General features: G+C 43.6%; 1 long non-coding RNA gene across 2 annotated transcripts; it reads right to left on the bottom strand.

Annotated features, from left to right (window-relative positions):
• Positions 1-145: 145 nt before the first annotated feature.
• LOC140686881 (uncharacterized) lies at positions 146-24797 on the bottom strand. Of its 2 annotated transcripts, none has more exons than XR_012060861.1 (3): positions 24569-24797; positions 23013-23182; positions 146-182 (listed from the first exon to the last, which is right to left on the bottom strand). It is a non-coding gene; the product is annotated as an uncharacterized lncRNA (long non-coding RNA). The 2 variants fall into 2 exon arrangements; XR_012060862.1 differs by lacking the exon at positions 146-182 and adding an exon at positions 2010-2065.
• Between the last annotated feature and the right edge of the window lie 705 nt (positions 24798-25502).

Below are 25502 nucleotides of genomic sequence, written 5' to 3'. Positions count from 1 at the left end.
TAGAACGGGCGATCCTGAATAACACCACACAGTTACATAAGGACCCACAAAGTAAGAGCACCTGCTGTAACAGGGCGTGGCCCCCTTCTAGTTGTCAGTTGTGTCTTCAGGGCTGAGGCAGTTCTGAGCACGGCCAGTGTCAGTGCTGTTATCTGGATGGATGCCACTGGAGGTGAGGGCACCTGCAAGCCGAGAGGAAGAACAGAAATCATCCTCTGCTTTTCCTGTCTTGTTTCTTTGTTACTTTAAAAGAGAGGCTTAAATAAGATAAAGAATCTTCCCTACTGAAATTTCAGTAATGAAACAGTTTTTAAACTGTCTTTTCAACAAAGCATCATATTTATTAAATGTTAATTAACTCTGTTAATTAACTATCTGTTGAAACCCATTAAAGAACATGAAATGCACTATGTAAAACCACCGCGCCTGCAGTGACTAGCTCAGCTGTCTTGACGGCAGTGCAGGCATCTCCCATCATCCCGTGGCCCTGAGCTCCTGATGCTGGTAAGAGAGCACGCTGCCTCCTCAGATGGAGAGAAACGGTGAAAGCATTTTCTGAAATCTACAGCACTGACAAAACATAACTGACAAATCCCAGGCTCCTTGGAGGCTGTCATTTTCTGCTTCTGGCCAACACCCGTCAATGAGCAGAACCACCCCATTCCTGAGCCATGGGACTCACATGGGAAGCAGTTTTGGAGAAATTTCCAGGTATAGAATGTAACCAACTATATATAGAACTCTCACAAAAGAAAAGATGCAATACTCTGGTATTGGAACACACTCAAAATATTCTCCTAAGCCTTAGTAGATGGAAATGCTGGGCTTCTCCTCAGCCACTTATTAATTTCACAGCCAGTGAGCGTCTCCCACAAACCCTGTTTCCCTGTGTCTGCTGGGAGGCTGAGGCACACTGCTGCTGTCGATCTTATAAGTCACAGGGAAGAGGCGAGTGTCTCATGCCTGCAACCCTCACACAGGCTCGCCTCCTAGCCTCACTGTCTGAACTTGGCCACATTTTTTCACCTGTTTATTTTGGTATCTGTTTTTCTGTAAGCTGCCTGAAATGTGTTTTGGAACAAGTCAGAAGAATCAGTGGGTAGGTAAATGGACTGAAGGAAAGGTCAACAGAAAGAAGAAAGGAAAGGGGAACAAAGAAAATTTCCTATGCAAAACCCTCTTCTAGTCAGGGAAGGAAACCACCATGGAGAATTGTGAAGAGGCAGGTAGCTTAGGACTGTTTCCTGGATTCCATGAAAAGTCACACCAAGAGATGAGAGGGTAGAATTATAAATAATAAAAGAAAAATAGCATGCATGGTTGAAAAATATACCTACAATATGTACTTTATAATGAATAGATTAAAATCAGCAGGGCCCAATAACACAATCATTGGGTATTCACAGAAATGAGAATCCCATCTCCAAACCACAAGGCATCCCTTTGGAGCAGAGAGTCAACACGGGACGGTCACAAAGCCGTCACCACAAAAGCTATGCTATCCTGCACTTACGAGGAATGAGCAGGTGTACTCGGGCTGCCAACGCGCGTTATTTATCACACACAGCACCTCTACGGGGGTGGGGGGGACGCCTAGCGAGCCCCGTCTCTGCAGGACAGAAAACAAGTCCGTGAGAGGCTAAGCCGACCTACCAGTTCTCCATCTCACAGGACTGGTCAATTCAGAGCAGGACTAGAACTCGGACCCACATTTGTATCCACAGTACTACCGTACATTATGTCCTTTTTGTGTGTATAATACATTTGTTTCTGGCATGAAAGGATATGTAATAAATGTTCGGTTGTTTTGTCTATCTCATTAGCTCACAATCATTATATTTTTGAACTGCACTCTTTTCCCCTGGAGAAAGAATGGAAAGAGCACGTGTCAGAATGAGTTTGGGCTCCATTCTTTATCTGTTACCTCATCTCATCCAAGTCCCCAACCTTGGAGAAGGAGCAAGTATTCTCTTCATTTTAAAGAGAGGGCTCCAGTGATGGTGACTTACTCAACTCGAAAATGAAGGCTGGGGAAAGGCACATGCAGCAACCAGAGCAGTATCATCTGTAGGAAGGCAAAAAGAGCTCAGGGGAGGGCTCAGGGGGTCAGGTTTATTTAACTTCATTCGATAAAAGAATACCAAATTCTAAAAATACTAGCATGCAATGTATTTGCTCTTTCTTGATATCTAAATATTTCCACAGCCCACATGTAACATTATCGTGAACTAGTGAAAGGAAGAGTCCTCAGGCAGGGAAAATCAATGCCACAGGCAGGCTGAAACCCAGGCTGGAGGAAAGGAAGATAAAGGGCATAGATAAGAAGAGGGGAAATTTTGGGAAAAAGACATTATCACAAGGACTCTCAAGCATCATCCAACAATCATATAATCATTCATTCAAGAGAGAGTTACTGACATCCTATTTTGTGCAAGATTTTACAGACGGCAAAGAAAGACCGCAGCGTCCATGGTGGCAGCAAGTGGTGGGACAATAATACAATTCTGATCCCGGTACCTTGCACACTTGTACTCAGTATAAAGGTAAAAAAATAAAGTAAAATAATACTATGTAAACTCTATGCATTTTTGAAACAAAATTAAAGAAGACCTAAATACCTGGACAGACACACCACACACATTCATGGATCAAATGACAGAGCTCTTGGCATGGCAGTGCTCCCCAGAACGATCCGTATACTCAACGTGGTCTCGATCACAATCCCAGTGGGCTCCTCTGCAGTAAATGACTAGCTGCTGCTACTATTCATATGGGAATTCGAGGGTCTCAGTAACAAAACAAGAACAATGTGAGAGGACTTGTAATTCTCAATTTCAAACCTTACAACTGTATCTCCAGGTGAGATTAGAGGCCATTTTTAAGTTATTACTGTGTTTATCCTTATTTTCTAAATTCTGTACCATGAATATACCTGTTAGAATAAGAAAAATAAAAAGTAAGATATATTTTAAAACATGCACAACAATTGATTCATTGGGAAAAAAATTATTTTAACTATAAAGAGGTAAATAAATATCAAGTGAAAAAGGACTACTTAAAAACTAGTGTGCATATACAATTTTCATAATTTGAAAACTGAAAAGCACAAACACATCAAGTATCTAGGGAGACCAGTGAAACATACTAATAGTTATTTTCAAAAATTCTAATTGAACAATGAAATCTCAAGAAAGGCAAAATCCTAATTGGCAGCCAACTGCAAACACATGGAGAGCAAAGGCCTAGAAATCACAGCTCCTTTAACTCTGCTACTAACTCAATAGGAGAGGAAATTCCTCACTGAGGGGACAGTGGAATCCCATGCATAAGGCAGGATACACAGTACAAACTGCTGTATTAGGGGAGTGTATTTCTTAGGAGAATTCTAAAGTTACAACATTGCTTAAAAACTATAAAAACACTGTCAGACAGATTAAAACACACAATCATATATATTATATACAAACATATGAAGCCTTCTCTCATGTTGCATAGAAATACAAACATATTTGTTCATTTATAGGCACTGATTAAATTATCCCAGTTGGAATATTTCAACTAAAACAAATAATCAATTCTACACTCCTCTTGTCAAATCTACTTGATAAGTTATTCTGCTATATAACCACAAATTGTCTAAGATAGATCTAAAATTATTGAAAAAGATCTTTGTATGGTTCCTTGAATTCTTCTCAAAATTCCAAGCTTAATTTTAAAATAGATCTGAGCAGTATTTCTATATTATCTATTCCCTTATAAAATAAACAACACAGTCTATTGTCAAAATTCTGTCCTTACAATGATTCATGAGCACCGTATCCTCACAAAATTGCTGGACTGAAATGCACTATCCAGACACTGTGACCGAACCAATGAAACACAAGGAAGACAGTGACCCTATTCTGGAGGGCTTATAATCTGTGTCAACACCGGGGTTTTTATTTGATTGGTTTGATTGGGTAGCAAAATAAAATCAATCAAATACTTCCTTCTTTGAGCATTCCGTAAGTCATGACTGTTTTTAGTGTCATGAGCAGGAAAGACTTAAGCATGACTTGATTAGATCAACTAGCAACAATCATCACTGGAGAGTGAATAATAAAGAAGTTAACTGATAGCAATGCTTCTGCCTACATGAGACCTAAAATAAACCTACACTGGTTTCCGAAAGGAAAATGAGGAGATGAGGTCCCCAATGAGAAAAGAAACTAACAAGAAATCAAAAAAGGAAAGACGTTTTCATTCACGATTCCAGGCAGTAGTGGAGCATGGTGGTGAAGAGCACAGTTGCTGGGGACAAACATGAGGGTCTGAACTCCCACAGCACTGGGTAGCTGTGACACTGATATTTCAGTGAAATTTTCTGCATCTCAGTCTTCTATCCATAGACTGGGGAGAACAACCACACCCATCTCCTAGAACGGTCCTACGAATTAAGTCATTTTAGATATACAAGTTTAAATAAAATAATTCAGATTTTAAATAATACCCCAAAAGCACAAGGAACAAAGAAAACAGAGATAAATTGGAGTTCATCAAAATTTAGAACTTTGCTTCAAAGGGCACCATCCAGAAAGTGAAAAAACAACACACAGGAGAAAACTTTTTCAAATCATTTATCTGATTAGGAATTTGTATCTCCAAATGTAAGGAAAAAAAAAAACTCCTACAACTCAACACTAAAAAGGCAACTCAATTCAAATGTGAATAAAGGATCTGAAAAGGTATTTTTCAAGGAAAATATACAAATGTTCAATAAGCACAATGAAACGATATTCAATATCATTAGCTGTAAAGGAAATGAAGTCAAAACCACTAGGAGAAACCGCTTCACACTCACTACAATAGGTTATAATAAAAAAAAGAATAACAAGCACCAATGAGGACACAGAGGAAGCGGAACGCGCAGCCCTTGCTGGTGAGGACGTAACACAGCGTGGCCACTTTGGAAAACAGCCTGGCAGGTCCTCAGAGAGTTGAACATTTGGTTTCTGAATGAACCAGAATTCTGATGTCTGGGCACACACGTAAGAGAACTGAAAACAAATGTCCACATAAAAACTCCTAAAGGAATGTTAACGGCAACACTACTCATCACAGCCAAAAAGCAGCAACAACCCAAATGCCTATCACGTGATGAATGGGTAAACAGTGGGGCCCAGCCATACAGTGGAATACTATTCAGCAATAGCGAAGCATAGAGCACTGACCCAGGCCACAACCTGGACAAACATTGAAAACGCTACTCAGTGTGAAAGAAGTCAGTCACAATAGACGGCTCCACTTACAAGAAGTGACTGGGTTTACATGAAATGTCCAGCACAGGCAAACCCGCAGAGAGAGAAGAGTGGCTCCTTGGGGCTGGGGAGGATGGGAAGATGGGAATGACTGCTTATGCATACGGGGCATCCTGTTGGGGGGATGAAAATGTTCTAAGATTGACTGCGATACACAATTCTGGGCATAGAGTAAAAACCGCTGTACATTTTAATGGGTGAATTGTATTAAAACTGTTAAGAGAAAAAGCACCTCTGGCCAGTACCTTCCATAGTAAATGCAAATTGCTAACTTTTGTTAGAGGAAGAAGAAACTGTCCTCAGCATGATAGCAGGAGATCAGCAAATGTGAGCTAACCGGAGTTGGACAAGAGCATTTCACTTGAAACAGTAGCTGAGTGTACATGAAATATTCAGAAATACGAAAATCAGTTTGACATTACGAAGAAACATTCTGCTTCAAATGCAGATCAAGTATTGGGCAAGCCCAGCAGCTACAAAAGTACAGAGAAGAAACTTGGTTCTTAAAACAAGCACCAGAGCCATCAAGGAAATCGTGGTGAGGAAAGCAGGCGGCCGAAAATCTGGAACAGTTTGCTACAAATAATTTCTCCACTGAAAATTTAAAAATAAAATGAAACTGATGAAATTCTCTGTTGACCTCACGTGAATGGGCTTCCTCTGGTGCTAGACTCTTCTGTAACCCCGATTGAAAGACTCAGGAAAATCAGCATGGCTCCTGGGAGTCCCCAAAGGACTGCCCATCAGCACGCTGACCACCATCAAATCTGCCAGCGTTGTATTACAGAGAAGAGACCAACTTCTGAAAGGCACAGGAAATGTTGAAAAGGGAAGAAAAGGCTGCAGTCAGTCCTGGGACAGAGGCCCTCTGAGCAGAGGCCAGAAGGCTGAAGGTGAACTGGAGTGGCCCTGGGGCAGGAAGGGACCACGAGGGAACAGATCTCAATTCTCTTCTCTGTCTTCATCTGGTAGGAGAGATAAAGCCTGCATCGTTCTCACCTGGAACTGTGGGTTCTGGCTGGCAGAAGTCTTACCGATATGGAATGATTATTCAAGACTCTGTGGAAAAAGTCAAGAAATCGAGAGGGAGTAGGGAGTCAACTCCAAGAGACTCTCAAATGCTCCCATATTTATTGTGTATAATCAAAGGAAAATTCATTAGCAGTTGTGTGATAGTAAGGAGGAATTTCGGGAAAGACAGGGTGAGGCAGAGATTGTAGAATACACAATGAGTACAAAGGATTAGTTTAATTTTAAGGAAGTAATGGGGTGAAGGGAACAAGATACATTTTTAGATATGTGAATTACAAAGCAGACCACCAGACCAGCCAGGTCCTTGTTTTGGGGATAATTGACTTTCTAACAGCACACAAGCCCAGCGTTTATAGCTGAGGGTCTCGGTCCTTGCTTTGCAACCAGCAGAGTGCTATCTAAAACCTCAGCTATTCAAGCAAAGCATTGTCTCTGCTTTTTAAGGCAAGGAGACTGCAGTGAGGATGCACAGGTACTTGCTTACTAAGCAGTTTCTAAGCATACTTTTCTCTTCTTAAAGTTCACAGGCGGCTGGGGTGTGTTACAATTTGTTAACGCAATCATGGGCTCTCACATGGAACCATTATGGAGGACAGCCTAGGATGACAAATCCTGGCTGTCAGTCTTTTTCTGCCAGCTGCAGCCACTCTAGCAGGGACTAGACACATCCGTGAATAACGATCCTACATAACCACCGACACTCTTAACTCCTGGTGCTTGAAACTTAATAGTAGCTCTGCACAACTTACCGAAGAAAAGTTTCAGAAATAAAAGTTATTATAATCCCATTATATCTCATCATATTACTGATTTTTCTGATTGCTCTAAGCTGTTTCTACTTAGTAAAGCACCTAATTCTGCAGGTGAATTCAGTAATTCCCATTGGGCAAATCTAGCCAGCTTGGGCTCGCTAACTCCTATTAGTCAAATTCCGATAAATGTAATTGATTTCTTTGTTTATCAATTTCAGCCGGGAGGAGAGGAAGTGTCACTCTCTTCCTCAGCCCACCCTCAACTCTTTTCTCATCAACTCAGGCCTCCTGAAAACATAACAAAGAATTTTTTTCCCTTCTACTCTTTCCACAAACCCAACAGGAAACATTAGCTTGGAGAAATAATTAAACACAAATGTTAAAACAAAAATCTATAAACCTGAAGCAACCCCATCTCCGAATCATGATACACAATGACATGAGAGTAAGTGTGTCAGGCACAAAGCATGTGGGAGCCTGACCACCTGATTTCTATTCTTCAAAGGAAGGAAGGTTTTCATATTTTTTATTATAATTCTTTGTCATTGCTTCTGATTATGCCAAAAAGTAGTTTATGAAATAATTATGCACTGCAATAACAGACATTTATTGTATAAATTAAAGAAGGCATTCAGAGGGGTAGGAAAACCCACCTCTGTAAAAAATGCAAAATTTCTTCCCTTGTTAAGAACACGTATACAAAATACAACAGAGAATTCAAATTCTTGTGGAGAAGAGCAAAAGTCACAGAACCAAAGCAAAGTCATTATAATGAGTCAATTCAAAATTCACTGGACAAACATGCTCAATGCATTCAAATAATATTAAAGGCACACTGCTAACCATTCACTTAATGATCTGCAGGCTACAGGAAGAATTTCCCTCTATAACAGACAAAAGAAATCAATAGGTTGCCCCAACAAACAAGGACCAAATAACAATCAGGTTTTTAACAGTTCTGATAAATCAGCATGTTCTAAAGATCAAAATCCAGAAATTTTAAACATTCATTCAAACCACAATGAAACAAGCCCTTAAAAAAAAAGCCATAGAAACTAAGCACATAGATCATGTACATAGATCAATGAGAATTTCTTGTGCTGCTGGAAGAAAGAACAGGCAATAGCCTTTTACTTGAAAAATAAAACTACTTTTAAAGATAACTGCTAAAACACATTTCATCATTCATGTTGCCTTGAAAAATCTGAGGCACTTGTATCTGATCAGAAAAGCAATTCTGAGTAATACTAGGTTACAATTCAGTACCAATTTGCTTTAGAAGAAAAGAGAAATGAAAAGCTACTGTTTCTCATATCCTGCACAAAGTGTGTAGTGCCTCCTTGACTCTTTCTCCTCCCATTTTCTAAGCTCATTCTCCCCAAACATTCTGAAACAAGTATGAGAAGCTCTTATTCCCAATAATATGCCAAATGACAAACAATATCAATTTATTTGTGTATATATATGCCTAAACCTTGAACTGGAGGAGAAAGGTATCCGAAGCCTATATGGAACTTATTTCTACCTTCCTGAAATCACACACACAAACGTTCACACAGACACAGACACTTACCCCTGGATTACTGGGCACTTCACAAGCTTAGTACTTACAACTTCTAGAAGATAACATTTTAGTTAGTTTAAAATACAAAACTGTCAGCTTTTGAAAGACTTGATCATCTGCTAAACCATCCAAATACCAAAGAGACCCAACTAGCCTTCTCTGTAGAATGTAATTTCCCTTGATGGCAAAACAGACCCTAAGAATTACTGGATCAAAGATTCGTGTTTATCACTACCTATGATCGTTTTTAAGCACATTAACAGATTCAGAAATTATTTCTCAACAACAATTATTCTTATTAAAATAGCATACATGTTCAATTGTGTATACCGAGACTAGGTACCTTGATGGTGTTTAAGAGCTATTTTGTTTATTGCAATAGTTATTTTCAAGTGCAGACAAGGAGGGTGTGTATTACTCAGTTGTAAAACACCTGCTTAGCATGCACAATGTCCTGGCTTCATTCTGCATTACCTCCAAAAAATAAATAAAAATAAGTGCATATTTAAAAATAATAAAGTTATAAAAAAATGCAGACTAAAAACCACTGCAATCTATGGGCTACAATTATACAAAAAAAGTGTTTGTATCAAATATTGACTATATGCCAATCACAGAGACAACCACATATCACACCTGACCACCATCACGTGTGATTCTCAGCAACCCTACTAAGTAGACACGGATGAGGAACCCGGCTCCGCGGATGAGGAGATGGAGCTCGGAGGAGCCGGGGACGCTGACCGTCCTGCTCCCCGTGACGCCGCGTCAGCCCAGGGCAAGCGCTGACAGAGCTGCACTGAGGGGACACCCAGCTGCACGGAAGTTTGGGGCACTGGGGGGCCCCAGAAAACACTAAAAATTGTTCAGTGGAAAACCAGCTCAAATATATTACACTGTGCCGCATCCTTTAAAAAGGGAAAATGACTGAGACCTTTTTGATGCCTCCGTGTCCTTTCTGCCATCATCAATTATTTGCCCTCTCAGCATCACAAGTGATGAACTGGACCCCATATGAAGTGCACTCAGATAGAAGAGCTTTTAAAGTTATTTTATGAAGTTTGTAAGACTCTGTCTATGCCTCACACAGGCGGTCATCCAGCACTTCTCACCTGTGTGGATGTAAGACCTGAAATCACTCCTTTCTGCTTTTTAAAATCCCTTCATCTAATCGAGAGTTTTCAACAGCAAAGAAGCAGCTCAACCACAGACAGTGGACAGCTTTTCACCAAACGGACTCGAACATCCCATCAGACAACCTGGAAGCCCTTTTCTTCTATTAAACCCACTTCTAGGTACTTCATCATTTTCTGATTGGTGGACTTGGCCTCTGACTGGCTTACTCAGAGAGCACCCAGCCTCACATCCGGGGGTGGGAGAGGACCCCGCTGTTGGGGGAAATCAGTGCGGTTGGTGAAAATCCTCCAGCCAGGTCTGCTCGAGTTGAAGTGACACACGTTCTCAGAAATTATACCGTCAGCACCCCTGGGCTCCAATGGACTGATTTCACATTAACCAAACTCATCACACACTGATGAAAGAAAACCAGAAACTTAAATTACTAATGTAACAGAAGATGTGAAACTATGAACCAGACTGAAATATCAGAGTTCAACCATGAGTACATTTTCTCCTCCACCGCCCAATCACGGGCAGGCAGTCACATGGCAAACATGGACAGAAGCAGAGCAGGAAGGGATTCTAGATTAACTCAATGGACTAGATTTCTGTTATAAGAACTGATATACTGCCTGGAAAACAATTAACGCTAATCACAGTGCACTTTCCGTGGACAGTGGCCAAGATACGACTATGAGCACCTGTGTAACTCTCCTTTCCCTCTCCTTTCTGGGCTAACTTATGCACAGGGGTACATAGATTCAGGGATACAGATAACGCTAAACACCCAAAGCCCATCTCTGGTAGCCTCAAAACAAGACAGCCAGGGTTTGAATACCAGCTCTGCCACTTACTAGTTCTGTGACTTTGGCCAACTTACTTACCCTCTGTATGCCTCAATTTTCACATTGTAAACCTGGGACAACAATCAAATCTTCCTTACTCGCTTGTTGAGAAGATTGAAGGATTCATTTCTGTAAAACTCTCAGAAAAGAATGTGGCACACTTTTGGTGCTCAACAAAGGTTAAATTAATATCAAAGTGATTTACCAGTCTCACTTCTAATCATTTATGTGTTTCCTGGTTAGTCTAAGTCACAAAGAAAATCCTTATTTCTACTTTTATAAACTCTTGGGGAGCACCTTTTTCTTCTATCTCACCACCTGTTAAAACCGTGTGAGGGGATGCCTCCTAACCACTCCTCTGGGCTATGGAGAGTGCTTCTCCCTTCACACCCCTGGCCCCTGGCCCACAGCTAGCCTTCATCACACTAACAGAGTGAGGTGTGAGTCTGGGAAGACAAGCAGAGCATTTGAAACCCTTCCTTTCCCTCCAGTGTTTGTTACCATTGGGAAGCACCCGGGATGCTCAGTTTCATGGCAGTAAAGCCCTGTGCATGAAGGGGCAGGTCCTCTCAAGGGAAGGCTCGCTGTGGCCCAGAGATATCTGGGACAGCGTGAGTCTCTAATTCTGGGACACAGTGTCATGACATGCATTTCCCACAGCCCTGAAGTTCATGGAGAATGTGGCTTCATCAGTAACAAAGAAGACATTTATAGCATGCCTACTTTTTTGTGTCATCTCTCAGTTGGCTGCTGGAGAGAACATGTGTATAAGTATTGGATCTCCTTAGGCCCCAACATATATGAAGTAACAAATAATTCTGTGGCTTAACGTTGGTTCAGGACGACTGTGTAACATTTCTTACTATGCTGATGCTTAATTATGGGTATAGGAACTATGGAACCTCCTCAAATATCTCTCATCATAAAACCAGCTTTTCTTATTTTCCTGTTTCTTAGTAATTGCCAAAGACTCTCAAATGATGGCTTCACACAAAACAGCAGCTAAAGTTTTTGAGCCCTCTTGACATACCAACTGTGGTAAACACTTTACAAAATTTCTAATTCTCACAATTCTACAAAGCAGATATGTATGTCCCCATCTCACAGATGAGGGAAAATCTCAAAACGAACTGACTCAGGCTCACGTGGCTCAGTGGCAGCCCGTGCACGCAAACCCAAGTCAAAAACTACACCCCTTCGTAAATGCACCAAATCTCCTACCACCAATTAACACACAGGGGCGGAGTCAATACTCAGGGAACTCAGTACACTTTTCAGCTTTAACGTGCTCCAGAGGCTGCTTCTAGCTGCTTTATAAAATCCCAGCTCACTGGTTTCTAACACTGGAAGACAAGACGAATTTTGCCATTGTTTGCAAAGCAAGTCTGAAATGTTCACAGTGACATGACAGAATAAAACTAAGATATAAGCAGAATAATTTTTCCAGGTAGACAGACATAATGGACATTGGGCTATTCTGAAACATTAAGCAAAGAAATCAAAATAAAATAACGTTGTTTAAGCCTTCTTTTACAAACAGGAAAATCAAGACTGTAAGAAAGTGCAACAGCGCCACCTATGGCTAAAAAGACCTTCCAGGTTTCCGGGAAAGATGCAACAAAAAAATTGCCTGTAGGATCAGAAACGAGAATCAGATAACTAAAAGCTTATGTAGCACATACTGCACTTTGCTTCCGGGGAAGGGAGGGGTATTCAGTATTTAATCTGATATTGCTAATACTCCTGAATATAAACAAAAGACATAGGCTCATGGAAACTCATCTTAGAAAAGGAAAGAATCCAGTCCAGCCACTTCATTTTACAGGAGGGGAAACTGAGACATGGGATCTGTCCTCCTGGCAATCGGCAGCAAAGCTCTCCTAGGCCTCATGTCTTGCACTGTAGCAAAAGCACTGTACTAGGCACTATATTCATAAGTCACGTTTGTATTTTTCCAACAGTAGGTTATCTAAGTATTTTGCAAAACACTTCTGAAAGAGTCAGGATATCATACAAGTTTATTGAAATACAGAAACATTTATTTGCATAATAAAACAGCATGAGCTTTATTCTCTCTATTAGAAAAGTGACATGTCAAATCAATATTTTGATATTTTAAACCTGTTAAGAGTGCAGGAAATAAAATCAAAATTTAATCGCAAAAGAGAGAAGCTTATTCCCTAAAAATGATCAATGTGGATTTTACTAAACTTAATGGATCTGGTCAGAATCCCACGAATTTAAATGTCTGAGTGGATGGTTACACGGCAACATAATTTCTCAGTTGTAACAATACATATTCAGTGTAATTAATCTTCAAGGTCATCTGATTAAGGCAATTTAACTAGTCCCTGTCTCACTAGAATGATACAGATTTCATTAAAACTTCATACTACACTAAAAAAAACTGAATCCTTGTTACTTTAAACCATATTCAAATATATCATATATACATATTGAATATGCATCAGAAATAAGGAAAACTCTTTAGTATTCAGAGTTGATCCTTCTAAAATATCTGTCATTGTGACAGCACACTTTTATTAACCACCTCTTAGGTTCTTTGTATACAAGGCTCCTAACTCTCACAGTCAGACAATTTAAAAGATATTACTCAAATTTCACAAATGAGGAAATGTACTTAAGCCATGAAAACAATTTACATTTTCATCAACAGGAAAGAGAAGAGTAAAGATTTTACTTACAATATTCACTGACAATCTTTTCTTCCATATTAAGACTACATAAAGCAACTCAGTCTTTGTAAGTATTTCTGTCAATAAGGGCCACTAGAGAAAAACAAGTAACATCCTTAGCACTGGTTGGACTTTCAAAGCCCTCTTCTCTTTTTCACTATAAGTATTTTTAATGTTGGGTTTTTAGTGCTTACAGAGCACTAAAAAAAAATAATTAACTTTTTATATAATTACCTGAGAACTAAACATTTGTGAAAATGTACAATTTTAATTTATGCCACTCTGTCTCACATTCTCAATGGTGTCTCTCCTTTGAAGTCCTCATCTGGCTAAGATAACTAAAATCGGCCATTTATGGAGCCACAGGAATAAGGGTAACCACTTAATGGGAGGCTGATTAGAGGAGCAGTTGAGAATGCATAGTGTGCAGCCTGGATTCCAGCACCGAGCTAGCCACCGCCAGCTGCGCGTGATTCGGGACAAACTGCTCCATCTCTCAATCCCTCAGCTGCAAAAAAGGAGACACTGATACCTACCGTCAAACACCTGCTATGAAGTAAAACACGAGGAAAGCATTTTAGACTTAGGTAGGTGTTCACTCAGAGCGAGTTTGGTCATTATGATGATGAGGATGGCTGTTAGTAAATTAAGCTAGGCCAAAAAGGAGAAATCACCTTAAAGGAGAAACATTTTATGTCAATGAGCATTTCTTTTTGGATGGATTGCAGAATATTCTATTGATTTTTTTAATAAAACAAGTTTTGTCCATTAATTATAGATTTACAGGTTCATGACAAGTCCCCAGAAAAAGAATTAGAGGCCTCTAACCTCTGAATACTAAGACAATAAAGTTTAAAAAAAATTACGGGGGAGATTATACCTCATTTTGGAGAGTATATGCTTAGCATGCATGAGGCCCTCAGATCAGTCCCCATTAACTCCATTTAAAAACTAAGTCTTTTAAGAAATGGAGAATTAAAGCAAAAAGATGGAGGATTACAGAATTTTTAGAGACTCATCTCAGATTTTAGATTGGGAAGAAACAATCCATTTCTCAGAAGAAATCTTGAGAACTATGTAACCTGGATCTGAGATGTCTAGTCTTCTAACATTATTCATGAATTCATATTATCAAGTCTTAAAACTACCTGATAACCCACAGTGGTGATACTGATCATAAAAGCTGCCAATGCGGATCGAGCTCCGGCTAGGACTGCTCTGTTCTGACATCTCTGCCCCTGAGGCCTCACCAGGCTGAGAGCACTAAATTCGGTCATACATGAGCATCTCATGTAAGTCCTCCATTTGCGTTTCTCACTCTCCCCTCACCACCCCCTCTAAGGGAAGCACTGTTATCATCTTCCCCACCCGCATACAAGGCCACTGAGGCACAGAGACTAAACCCGTTCCAGGTCACATTGGCATTGAAGGACGTCTGTATATCTGCTGTTTTGCTTTTGACAAAGGAACCTGAGATATCAATTCAAGGGAGACTGTTAAATAATCAAGTCTGTCAGGTCTTCACCTCAAAGAGCAGATGCTATAAATTCCTGATGTAGGATGAGGCTGCCGCCACAAAATGACTCAGCTAGAAATTAATATCCAAGATGAAGCAGCGGATACACGTAAATATTCCCGACTGTCAACTCCGCTCATGGGTCTGGGCCCTTCACTGTCTGAACGGGGGTGAAATCCCCACCCGTGTCCGGGAGGGAAGCGTGGCTCTTCCCGGTCTCACCCAGGATTCACGGGCTATATCCCCACACACACTGGCCTCAACGATTAAAAGCTGTCAAGATTTTTACACCATGCAAAACTGAAAGACATTTCTGCAGATGGAGCACTTCCTCAGGCTTAAATATTTTTTGCCTACACTCAGCAAGGGGGAAAAATGAAACATGATTCTACAAAGTCTCTGGCCCTCACCACTCACAGGAGTAGAACGGCCACAGCACAAGATGACTCTTGACATGGCAGGATGAGAACAAATTAAAGCCGCCCTACAACAGGCACAACCAGACACAGCGCTCAGCAGTCTTCTGCACACTCATGGTTGTGCAGCCCTCACCACCATCTATTTCCAGAACACTTCATCACCCCAAAAGAATCCCCCTTTCACTAGCAGACACTTCCTAATCCCCCTCCACCAAGCCCCTTGCAACCATCACCTGCTCTCTGCCTCTGCATGTGCCTATTCCGGGCATTTCAGATCACTGAATTCAACAGTATGTGGCCGTTTGTGTCTGGTTCCTTTCACTTAATGTGCTGTTATCAAGGCTTGTCAACTTTGAAGTGGTATCAGCGTCTCTCTCTTTTTTTTTTTTTGGAAAACTTTAAAGATTATTAGAAGGTGGTAAGTACTATCAAAAAGAGTAGAGTGGAGCATAAGTGATTGGGTTTCAAAGGGAAAAGGGTGGGTTGAACAGTCAGGGTGGACTTTCCAAAACAGGTGGCCCTTTTCATTTTCCTCTTTTTTTTTCATTTTTATTCACTCTTACGTGTGAATAATGTTCCACTACATGGAGATACTACATTCTGTTCATCCATTCAACAGCTATGTATGGACGAGGTTCAGAAGAATGAGTGTAAGTGGTGACTAGCAGGGATGGCATTTAAGCAAAGGGCAAAATGTGCTTTCAAAAAAAAAGCCAACCAACAGAGGCACAAGGAAATTCACTGCGTTTCTGAGCAAAGTGCATGCTTGCTTCGGCAGGACTACCGTGCAGGGCTGGGGCGGATATTGGCAGGAATCACGGTGTGGGAGTCACCTGAGAAGACTCCTCACTGCAAGCAGCTCAACCAATTCTCCTCCCTCATCCTGTATTGTTAGAGCAATGTTTCTAGGTTACTCTTATTTCAAGTAATAGCAATTTACTGCACATCTGAACATCTCCATCAGACCGCATTACCTCCAAGCCACAGAAAATCACTCACTGACCAGAGCAGCTCCAGGATATAACGGTGATGGATCAGGGAGTCTTGCAGCATTCCAGCATGCAGGCACAAACCCCATATGTGCCCTGGTGATGTCCGGAAAATAAAATGCATGGAAATATCTCACTGCTGATACACGACATCTGCCCTCAAATTGCCCCAAAATCATGCTGGCAAAGCAGTACTCAACCCTCTCAGTACAAAAAAAAAAAAAGGTAAGAAGGAAAATTAAGGCTCTTCCATTGAAAACCAGCAACCATCACTGCCAGTATCTGAGCTGGAATGCTCCTGACTTCGAAAACCACTGTGCATTTACTATTCAAACGTGAAACTCATATATGTATTTCACGTAGATGATATTGCAGTAGGATTTTTCTTTTCAAAATTTCCAGTTGCAAAATTAGCACAAGAAAGTTTATGCTTCAGGTTTAAAAAAAGTCAATTATCCTCCACTTTCTTAATTTTGAACTTACTATTATTTTATAAATGGGGCTATGCTGCGGATTTTAAACAAACTGTTTGATTTCTGCAAACAAGACCTTTATGATCTCACTATTTCAGAGCAAACTTTAACGATTCTTTGAGAGGTGAGGCCTGGGGGGCTCACTGACAGCTCTTTAAATACTGACAAGGATGTGCTATTAAGTAATGCAAAGGCTCTAACTCCACAGTAGCTCAGAAAGCAAAGAAACTACACCAAAAACTTACTTAAACAATTTTATATATTCCTATTCTTTTGAATATTAAATTTCTTAAAAGATATGATTTTTTTTGAAAAAGACAACAGCTGTATTAAATTTCCTCTCACCAAGCAATCTTTATCAAGAATAAAAACCCCTTTGGAAATCAAAATGACAGGACGTTTCTAGCTAAGTGAACATCCAGAACTGAACACAAACTTAGATCCTATCAGATCTCACTCGAACGAGCTCAACAGCATCCTGGGCTACCCTGGAAATTAGCTCTTTCAAATTTCCAAATGGAAATTATCAGTTCCAAATGTTGGCTGAGCTAAGATCATCACACAAGGCAGGGAAAAAGAGAAGAGGGAAGTCCAGCTGGCGGCCTCCATCAGTTTTCTTGCAGCCACAAGGTTCCTCTAGGGCGGCCCCGCTAACAAGGCCCCCCATAAGGAAATCCGGCATCCACACTGCCCCTGACGTCCCCAAGCAGCCCCAACGCCCTTCTCCGAGCCTGTGAATGGTCTTCTAATGATCCCCCAGTTGGTGGCACCCTCCACCTCTTCCCCGCTACACACACACACAAAGCCAAGGCAGCCTTCCCAAATCACAAATTTGATTACATCACCCCACTTCAAACCATTCAGAGGCTACCTGGTGGAATTCTATCCCCACCCCAGACCTTGCTCGCCCAGCCTCACCTCAGTACCCAGGTCCCCAGTGACCTCAGGGGCCCCCTGACCTGCTCCTACTTCCCACTTGCCTCCAGGCTCATTTTGACTGTTTCCCAAGGAAGCCTTCCCTCCCTCCAAAATCCACAATTTGTTCCTCTGTTCCTAGAATATTATAGGCTTAAGTAAACTTCTGACAATGCTAAGCTCTTAAGAAGCAAATACATTTTGCTTACTAATGTGGCTACATCCTCTCTCCCCTAGACTCAGAGAAGTGCGTGTGTTATGAATAAATAAATGACGGGGTGAGTCTCAAAGTGACAGACATAGCTACTCTCGCCCGTCCCGACCCTTCTGTCTGTAGAATATCAGAAGCAAAACCAGAAGTACCTTTCCTGAGGGTCACTTTCTGATGACACCCTTCACTGTATACTGTGTCAGTTCTAGTAAAACCCAAGTTCTTCCAAAGCCCTCCACCCCAGACTCTCTCCAGTGTCCTCCCCAGCAGGGGAACCCTCCACTCTGGACCACACAGGGCACTCTCCCCAGGTCCCCACGCCAAAAGCCTCCAAGCGCCTGCCCGGGCTGCACCTGCGACCTGAGCCACATTCTTGACTCCTTCTCCTGGCTGATTCTTACTCTGTCATCACAACTGAATGTAGAGCACATTTCTTCCAGGAAGTCCTCTCTGATAATGTCCTTTAGGTCTTGGCTGGGCTCCGTCTACAGCAGCAGTACATGGTGACCAACTGGGTAGTTGCCCCCTCCTTTGAGACCACGAAATCTTGGGGGCCACGTGGGAAGGAGTGAGAGATTAAAAGAGGGCTGGGGGAAGCAAAAAGCAAAAATCACAGCCCAAGTCCCAAATTCAAGGACACTTTCTCAGAAAAAATATAAACTATTTCACACGTGTGCAATTTGGCTAATATTTTTGTGGCTTGTGGACAGCAAGAACTTGGTGTTCTAGTCCAGAACCCAGGTTACATGCAAAGAAATGTATATATTCATATCCAAAGGAAACCAGAGCTGCTCAACAACAGTTTGCAGTTAGAACTGAAAGGAACTTTGATAAAGGCAATCTCTCTCTCTCTCTCTTCTTTCTTTTCTGGCATCATATAATTTTAGAAGTATTTGCGTGACTAAGAGATGGCTACAGCCCGTGATTATGCACTGGAGTTTTTGAGGCTGAGGAAGCCCAGATTACATGCACTGTGTAAATGCAATCACACCAACACACTGATAGGTGCCGTGGTGGCGGAGCTGATGTTCCAAAGCAGGCAGCCTTATGCTGTAAGAGAACACTAAATAGAAAGGAAGAAATGCAATGTCCTGTACTCAATTTCATTTGCTATATGGGCCATTAACTGATAGTATATCTTGACTAATGAAACCCAAAAATAAATTGTCATGTCGATTTTCTTCATCTGATCGTTTTATGCTAAATTTGGATATTAAACCCTCACTCCATAAGTAAAGCTCAGGCTTATGCTGCAGCACAGCTACAGCCCGTGGAATAAAGCCAATCAAGGGAGAACTGGAGAGTTTCCCTTCAGAAGCTGCTAAGTGTGGTTTTGCACCTGTAGGTCATTTGCAACCACGTCATCGACCTAGGAGTAAGACCTAACCTAACATCTGTGGGGAGAAAAGCACTGCGGTGCTTCCGAACCAACAGAGAAAACTGAGCTTTGTGAAACAGTCCTGAGGCACTTAAATCATACTTTTTCTGAAAGGCTCCAAAACTGACCCACTTCACCATTCCAGGTTCAACAGGGAGGTACCGGAATTAATAGAGAGTACATGCTCTTGAAGTCTGACAAGGCCATGCTTGAATTCGGCTATAGCACTTACTAGCCACTAAATGGACAAATTTCTGAACCCTTCTGAGAAGGCTTCCCAATCCGCAAAAGGGGGCTGCCACCGCCACCTGGGAGGCATGGATGTGAATGCAACACGCAAGTAGGGCGGCCAACTGGTACCTGACACGGGGCCTGGCTAGTTGCCTTCCGCTGCCCTTCTCCCCCTTTGAACTTACACTGTTCCCCCGGTAAGGATCAAGCCCCCGGTACAGACTGCCCGTATCTTCTGTGTATCCCCGGATACATGCTTTACCCTTAGGAGCCAAGAAAAACAACTGCCTCCTCCCAAGACACTATCAATGTTCTTAAGGGTCTGGGTATTTTTTACTCTATTTTGCAGGGAGAGTATTCGAGAACTTTCCAAGCACCATTCTCCAGGTTGGCTCCCCTCACAGCGCCCATCCCTTCTCACCTCAGATACTTTGTATGATTGCCTTCTGTTCATGGGAAAGCAAGTCCGGTAGGGTGGGACTCCATAGGCCTCCCTCCCTCCCTCACAGGTGAGTGTGACTACCTTGTCCCCACTCCAAATCCAGCTTCTAAGAAGTCTACCCTCCCGGACCCTGCAGCCTCTGCACCTTCCCAAGACACACACATAGCCACGACCCTCCCTTCAGATTTCTTCCTGGCTGGCCCTGCCCACCGCCCGGCCCCTTAAGGATAAACGCCATTAGTCGAAAAATCGCAAACGCCGCTGACTGACACAGCAAAGCTGCATGGTCTGGGCTTTCCTCCAAATCAGGCACAGCCCTGCCCCCCACAGCCTAATTCTGCACCTCTCGAGATGATCTAATTCACATGCAAGGCTGTGAACACCAGCTAAGAATGACGACCCCCAAAGTGTGTCTCTAGTCCGGCTCCTTCACCTGAGCCCCAGTCTCATAGACACCAGTGTCTCTTTGAAGTCCTAACTTGGATGACAAATGGCACCTTAAAAATGCCTCATGTCCACCATTTACTCTGGAATTTGATTCCTGGCATGTACCTCCCAGACTCCCCATTTTAGTAACAGCCCCAGTACCCATCTATGTGTTTGAGGTCACATTCAATTTCCCCTGTTCCCTCCCCCCGGCCCTGCCCTGGAATCTGTCATGTAATTTCCTTCACTAAGCCCATCTCAAGTCTAGTTCTGCAGGGACCATGGCCGGAACCCCACAAGCTCACAGCATGGTGCAGTGAGTCACAGTCCTCCGTAGGTTACTCCCTGGAGGGGGAGGCATCTCCTGGCACGGGTCACCTCAGAAGGCACTGGATTCTCATAAAGGAGGCCCAGGAGAAGTTCTCACGTGGTCTGAGCTTTGAAGGGCCCGAGGTCCGGGGGAGCTCCTAATTAGCAGACACATTTGCCAGTGAGCAGGTGAGGATGCAGGAACTTAGGCAAGACTGTTCTCACTCCGACCCCGGGCTCTCGGGAGCCACGGGAAGTGCCTGTGTCCAGGGTAGTACAGCCCGGCCATCACAGATACCAGTCTGCATTTGCCAACCTGGACAGCATAGACTCCATCTACTTGCGACACTTACTTCTATTCTGTTCCCCACCCAGAATGTGATGGACTCATTCAGATATTCTGTCCTGACCCAAGCGAGACAAATTCAGTGAAAAATGAAGTGTCCACATTTGGACCAGAGCATGAAAGGAGCAACAATGTCTCATGGTCAGCATGATGGTGGTGGCCAAACCCTTCCACCAGGTGAGAAGAACCATGGTGGGGGTGAGAATCCAAGGTCCTAGGTCGGCCAAAGCATCTTCCTTCACGGTTGACTGGGGTGTTGGAGACTGACTACCACAAACTAAAAGAAGCCGTCAGTGGTGGACGCCAACTGCAACAGACACGGATTCAGCTCTTTACTGCCAACATGGGTTAAAAGTAAAGGCCACAGCAGGGAGGTCTGCACGGCTGCTGAGGCAAACCACAGACCCAGCTGTGAATGCCCACTGGCTGGAGCAGAGAGGAAGCTACGGCCCTTTTTGCAGTCCCTGTGTCCAAAAGATCCAGGTGAGCCAGGTACTTAGGAGAAGGTCATGTTGTCCTGATACTCAGAAAAGCCAGCCTCATAAAGGGAACAAAAGAGTGGCATGGATTTTAGACCCACTTCTGCCCCTTTATGAAGGCAAAGTAAGGTAAATGGCACGGGGAAGTTGAATGCAAAGGAAAAAAAAACTGACTGCTTCCTCCAACAGCGTCCCCTGCAGCTGTTCCATCCCGAGCCTGACACTTCCTCATCAGTGACCACCGGCCAGGAAGCGCCGTCACGCACGTCACACAGTGACAGCCAGGAACCGCGTGCCGAGCACGTTTGTGTAAAAGCAGGAATCGAGTAAAATGCTGCAGAGTTTGACCTTACAAGTTTAAATTCTCCATGAAAAGAATCCCTCAGCAGCCGCCTTAATCAATTCGCATCTCACTTCTTCAAAACAATCAAACAAGTTTAATAAGGGCGCATTTGTCACCAAATATAAGGAGGACCAAACATGTCCCTCAAAGCAAGGATTTTAACAGGTATCAAACACCAGTGGGTGATGTGCTAACAAAGCAAATATTCCAAAAAATTAGAAATTAAAAAGATGACTAGGATAATACACGGATCAAGGCATCTGTTAAGTTTTTGCTTTTTAAAGCGATGGAGACAGCACGGAGGGCGATCTGGCTATTCCCAATGCAGCGTGTGCACAGCCCACATTTTCAGAAGCAACAACATGCTCACTGGGCAGTACAAGAGAAAAATGAACGAAGAAAAAGGAGAAGAGGAACAAGAGATAATTAAAAACACACAAGAAGAAAAATGATTTTTACAGCATGTACATGAATTTACGAGAGTGTGTGAGGCCAGGGACGCGGGGACGGTGAGACCCACCCTCACCTCCTGCTCCAGGGGAGGCAGGGGCCTGAGGGGAGCGGTGCTGCCGGGGGACCCCAGTGTGGTCAGCGCCCCTAACCAAAACTCCACCTACATGCATCTAGGCAGCTTTTGAGCTACAAATTGTGGTCACATTTCAGGCTCATTTCCACCACGAGTAGCAGGAGAGAATTAGGCTCTTCTCCTGAACCAAAGCATTGCTTTATAAATTAATGACTGTGGAATAGAAAAAGCAACAATGGAATAAAATGACTGGAAGAGAATGTGCTTGACCCGAGCTCACTGGTCGCGTTAACTCACTGACATTAAGATGCTGGCTGAGCCCTTATGGTACCAGAACAGAAAGACCCACAAGGAGGGAGGTTTAATGCGCTGCTGTATTTGATGCCTGGAGCCATGCGTGGTACACGAGGTTCTGGGTAAACAATGGTGACAGTGTCTTCCACTATGGGCTAAGCACATATCCAGGTACTCCGCCAAATCCCAAGGGCAGACTTCAAAAGTCAAAATCAAGCTGACATTCTCTGGTGTGTTTTTAGACTCAGAGCGAAGCAGTTGCTGAGCAAAAATGTCACCAGTGCCTCCTATGACAAAAGAGGAGGCACTGGCCTGGGGGCTGGGGAAGGGCTCCGGGCTTCGACTGCTCACCCACCAGTCTGTCCAGGGGGAGAAGGTGGTCCCTGCTTATGTTGCACCGATGCACCTACCTTGACTGACGCCTTGGGACTCAGCAGGTGGTGACAGGTGAGGTGAACGGAGCCAGCCTTGGTGTACCATGGTGCTGGCAGCTATGCTCTCAGCAGTGCCCAGGTTCCTAAACCTGACACCTCATCTCCAAGGAGAAGAAGGGGAGTGCGGGCATGTAGATCACAGGGCCCTGTGAGGACAAGCACAGATCATGGACACGAAATGACTTGCCCCTTCCTTAAGCCATAGAGGTATGTTCGGGAGGAACAGAAAATTCATCCAGAGCCCAATAGGCACCTCACGCAGGTGGGACTCGGGTCCCCTCTGCCTATCACTCACAGGGCTGGTCTCGACATTCTTTTTATCAATTATCTGGCATCTTCTCCTCCAACTTACCATCAACCAGAAAGTAGAATCTGATCTTAGTTAAGTTCAAGAATCACAGAGCACCGCCTCCACAGCGGGCCCGGCAGCATGTACCAGGTCCTCCGACCGTCACCTGTGGGACCGCCATGAGCGATCTCCAGACTCAAGGACTGAGGCCGTAGGCTGGGGGGACACAGCTTCTCTCACTCTCCCCATCAAAGGGGGACCACCTCTCGGCAAAGGCATCTCACCCTCTTCTGCATGAGGGACAGCACGATAGATACACGGGGAAACAGAGCAGAAGGTGGGAAGCCCAGAAGAGCTCGTCTGTATTTCCAAGGCAAAGTGGGGCCGTTGACTTAATCACAGTGACAAAGTGAGAATGAGCATTTCTCTGTTCTCTACCATACTCCGTGATATGCCTTTCCCTGCATTAGGAGTTAATTCGGAAGTCCCTGGCAGTGTTTCTGATATCCAAACCTGGCATGGTGGCTGTCGGGCAGGAAGAGAGGGCCTGAGCCTAACAGGTGCTGGGCCTGGGGGGCAGGAGACACTGGCTCCAGCCCCAGCTCAACCAGCGCCTCGTTCTGCCTCTCGGGATTCAGCATCTCATCTATAAACAAAGGGTTGACACTGTCTCAGGACAGGCTTCCCAACAAAAATGAAATGAGAGCCATGTAAAGAAAGTTTCCCAGTTGCCACATTTAAAACGGTAAACAAAGAAACAAACCAACAAACAAAAAACAAATACTAGAAACAGATTTTAAGAACAGATCTTACTTAATCTACTGTATTTAAAATACTAACATTTTGACATGTAATCAATATAGGAAGTAACATGATAGTTAATATTCTTTTACTAGACAAGCCTCAGCGTCTGATGTGCATTTGACCTACAGCACATCTCAACACAGACCAGCCTCCTCCCCAGTGCTCCTAGCATCAGTGACTGTGGCTACTATATTGGACAGCAAATCCAGGGGTCCCACCAGTGGTCCTGGCTGAAAAGCGGGAGTAAGTGTCCACACTAACCCTAAAAGGATCTCTCTGAAACAAAGGCAGATTCACTTTTAAATGTCTGTAAACCGGCGGGCTGCCCCTCCCTCCTCCCTTGGCTACAAGAGAGTCTTCTTCTTTGCTGATCCCTTTCTGGATGTAGGGAAGAAACCTGGCACACAGCCAGGGTGGACTGGTCTCCAGGGAAACTTACCTGCTGTCTGTCTTCAGTCCCATGACGTCCTCCTTCTCAAACGGGATGCAGAGGAGGGTGATCTTGTTCCCAGATATGTCGGGGGCCCCATCCAGCTACTTGGACTTGGGCAAGATGAGGAGTGACCCTGTGAAGTCCTCGATCCTCTTCTCCACCACCCTGCAGTCCTCGTAGATTGAAGGCCACGTTGGTGAGCGACTGCTCGGCTACCTCCCCATGCAACACAAAGACAAAGAGCTGAGAGTCATTAAGCGTGGTGTCATTCAGCTCCTCTGCATGTGGAGCTTCTCGAAGCCCTTGGCCGAGAGGCAGTCAGTAATGGTGACAAGGCCCACGACCTTGCAGTGGGTCTGGAAGTCGCTCCACCCATTCTCGGGCGCATAGTGGTGCCTGTAGTGGATACAGAGTGCCCACTGGGAGCCGCACGGGCTGGTCTGGCTCACCGAGGAGATTCGCTTATAGATGCAAAAGAAATTCTCCTCTGAGATGATCCCCACGGGTTGGAACACCACGGGAAGAGTCTCATAGTCCTCAGCACACTGCACGTTGTCAGGGATGCTGATGTTGCAGGCCCTGCTGAGAGGGGAGAGGAGATCGAGGTACATACTGTGCTGTGGGCTGTGGGCCCATCTGGGTTGCGGTGACCTGGTGTGTACCAGTCACAAGGCAAGGGAAGCCAAAGCAAATCCGGGGGTAGAGTTTGTCCTCAGAGTCTGCACATGGCTACCGTAGCTCGGATCACATTACCCAGCTTTTGGTCCAGGCTTCCTGCCCCTGCAGTGTAGGGTCATTTCTTGTTTTCTGTTTCCAAGCACCTAGCAAGGCCCTGATGGAAAATCACTGCTCAAAAATGCTGAATAAATAAATGAACAAAGGAACTGCTTTCCCCAACCCCCTTCAGCAGAATATAAAGAAATATAAAGATCAAAAGATC

Source organism: Vicugna pacos, chromosome 18 (assembly GCF_048564905.1).
Source record: "Vicugna pacos chromosome 18, VicPac4, whole genome shotgun sequence".
Lineage (NCBI taxonomy): Eukaryota > Metazoa > Chordata > Mammalia > Artiodactyla > Camelidae > Vicugna > Vicugna pacos.
The sequence above is the reverse complement of the archived record's forward strand: the minus strand, read 5'-3'. Positions and strand labels throughout refer to the sequence as shown.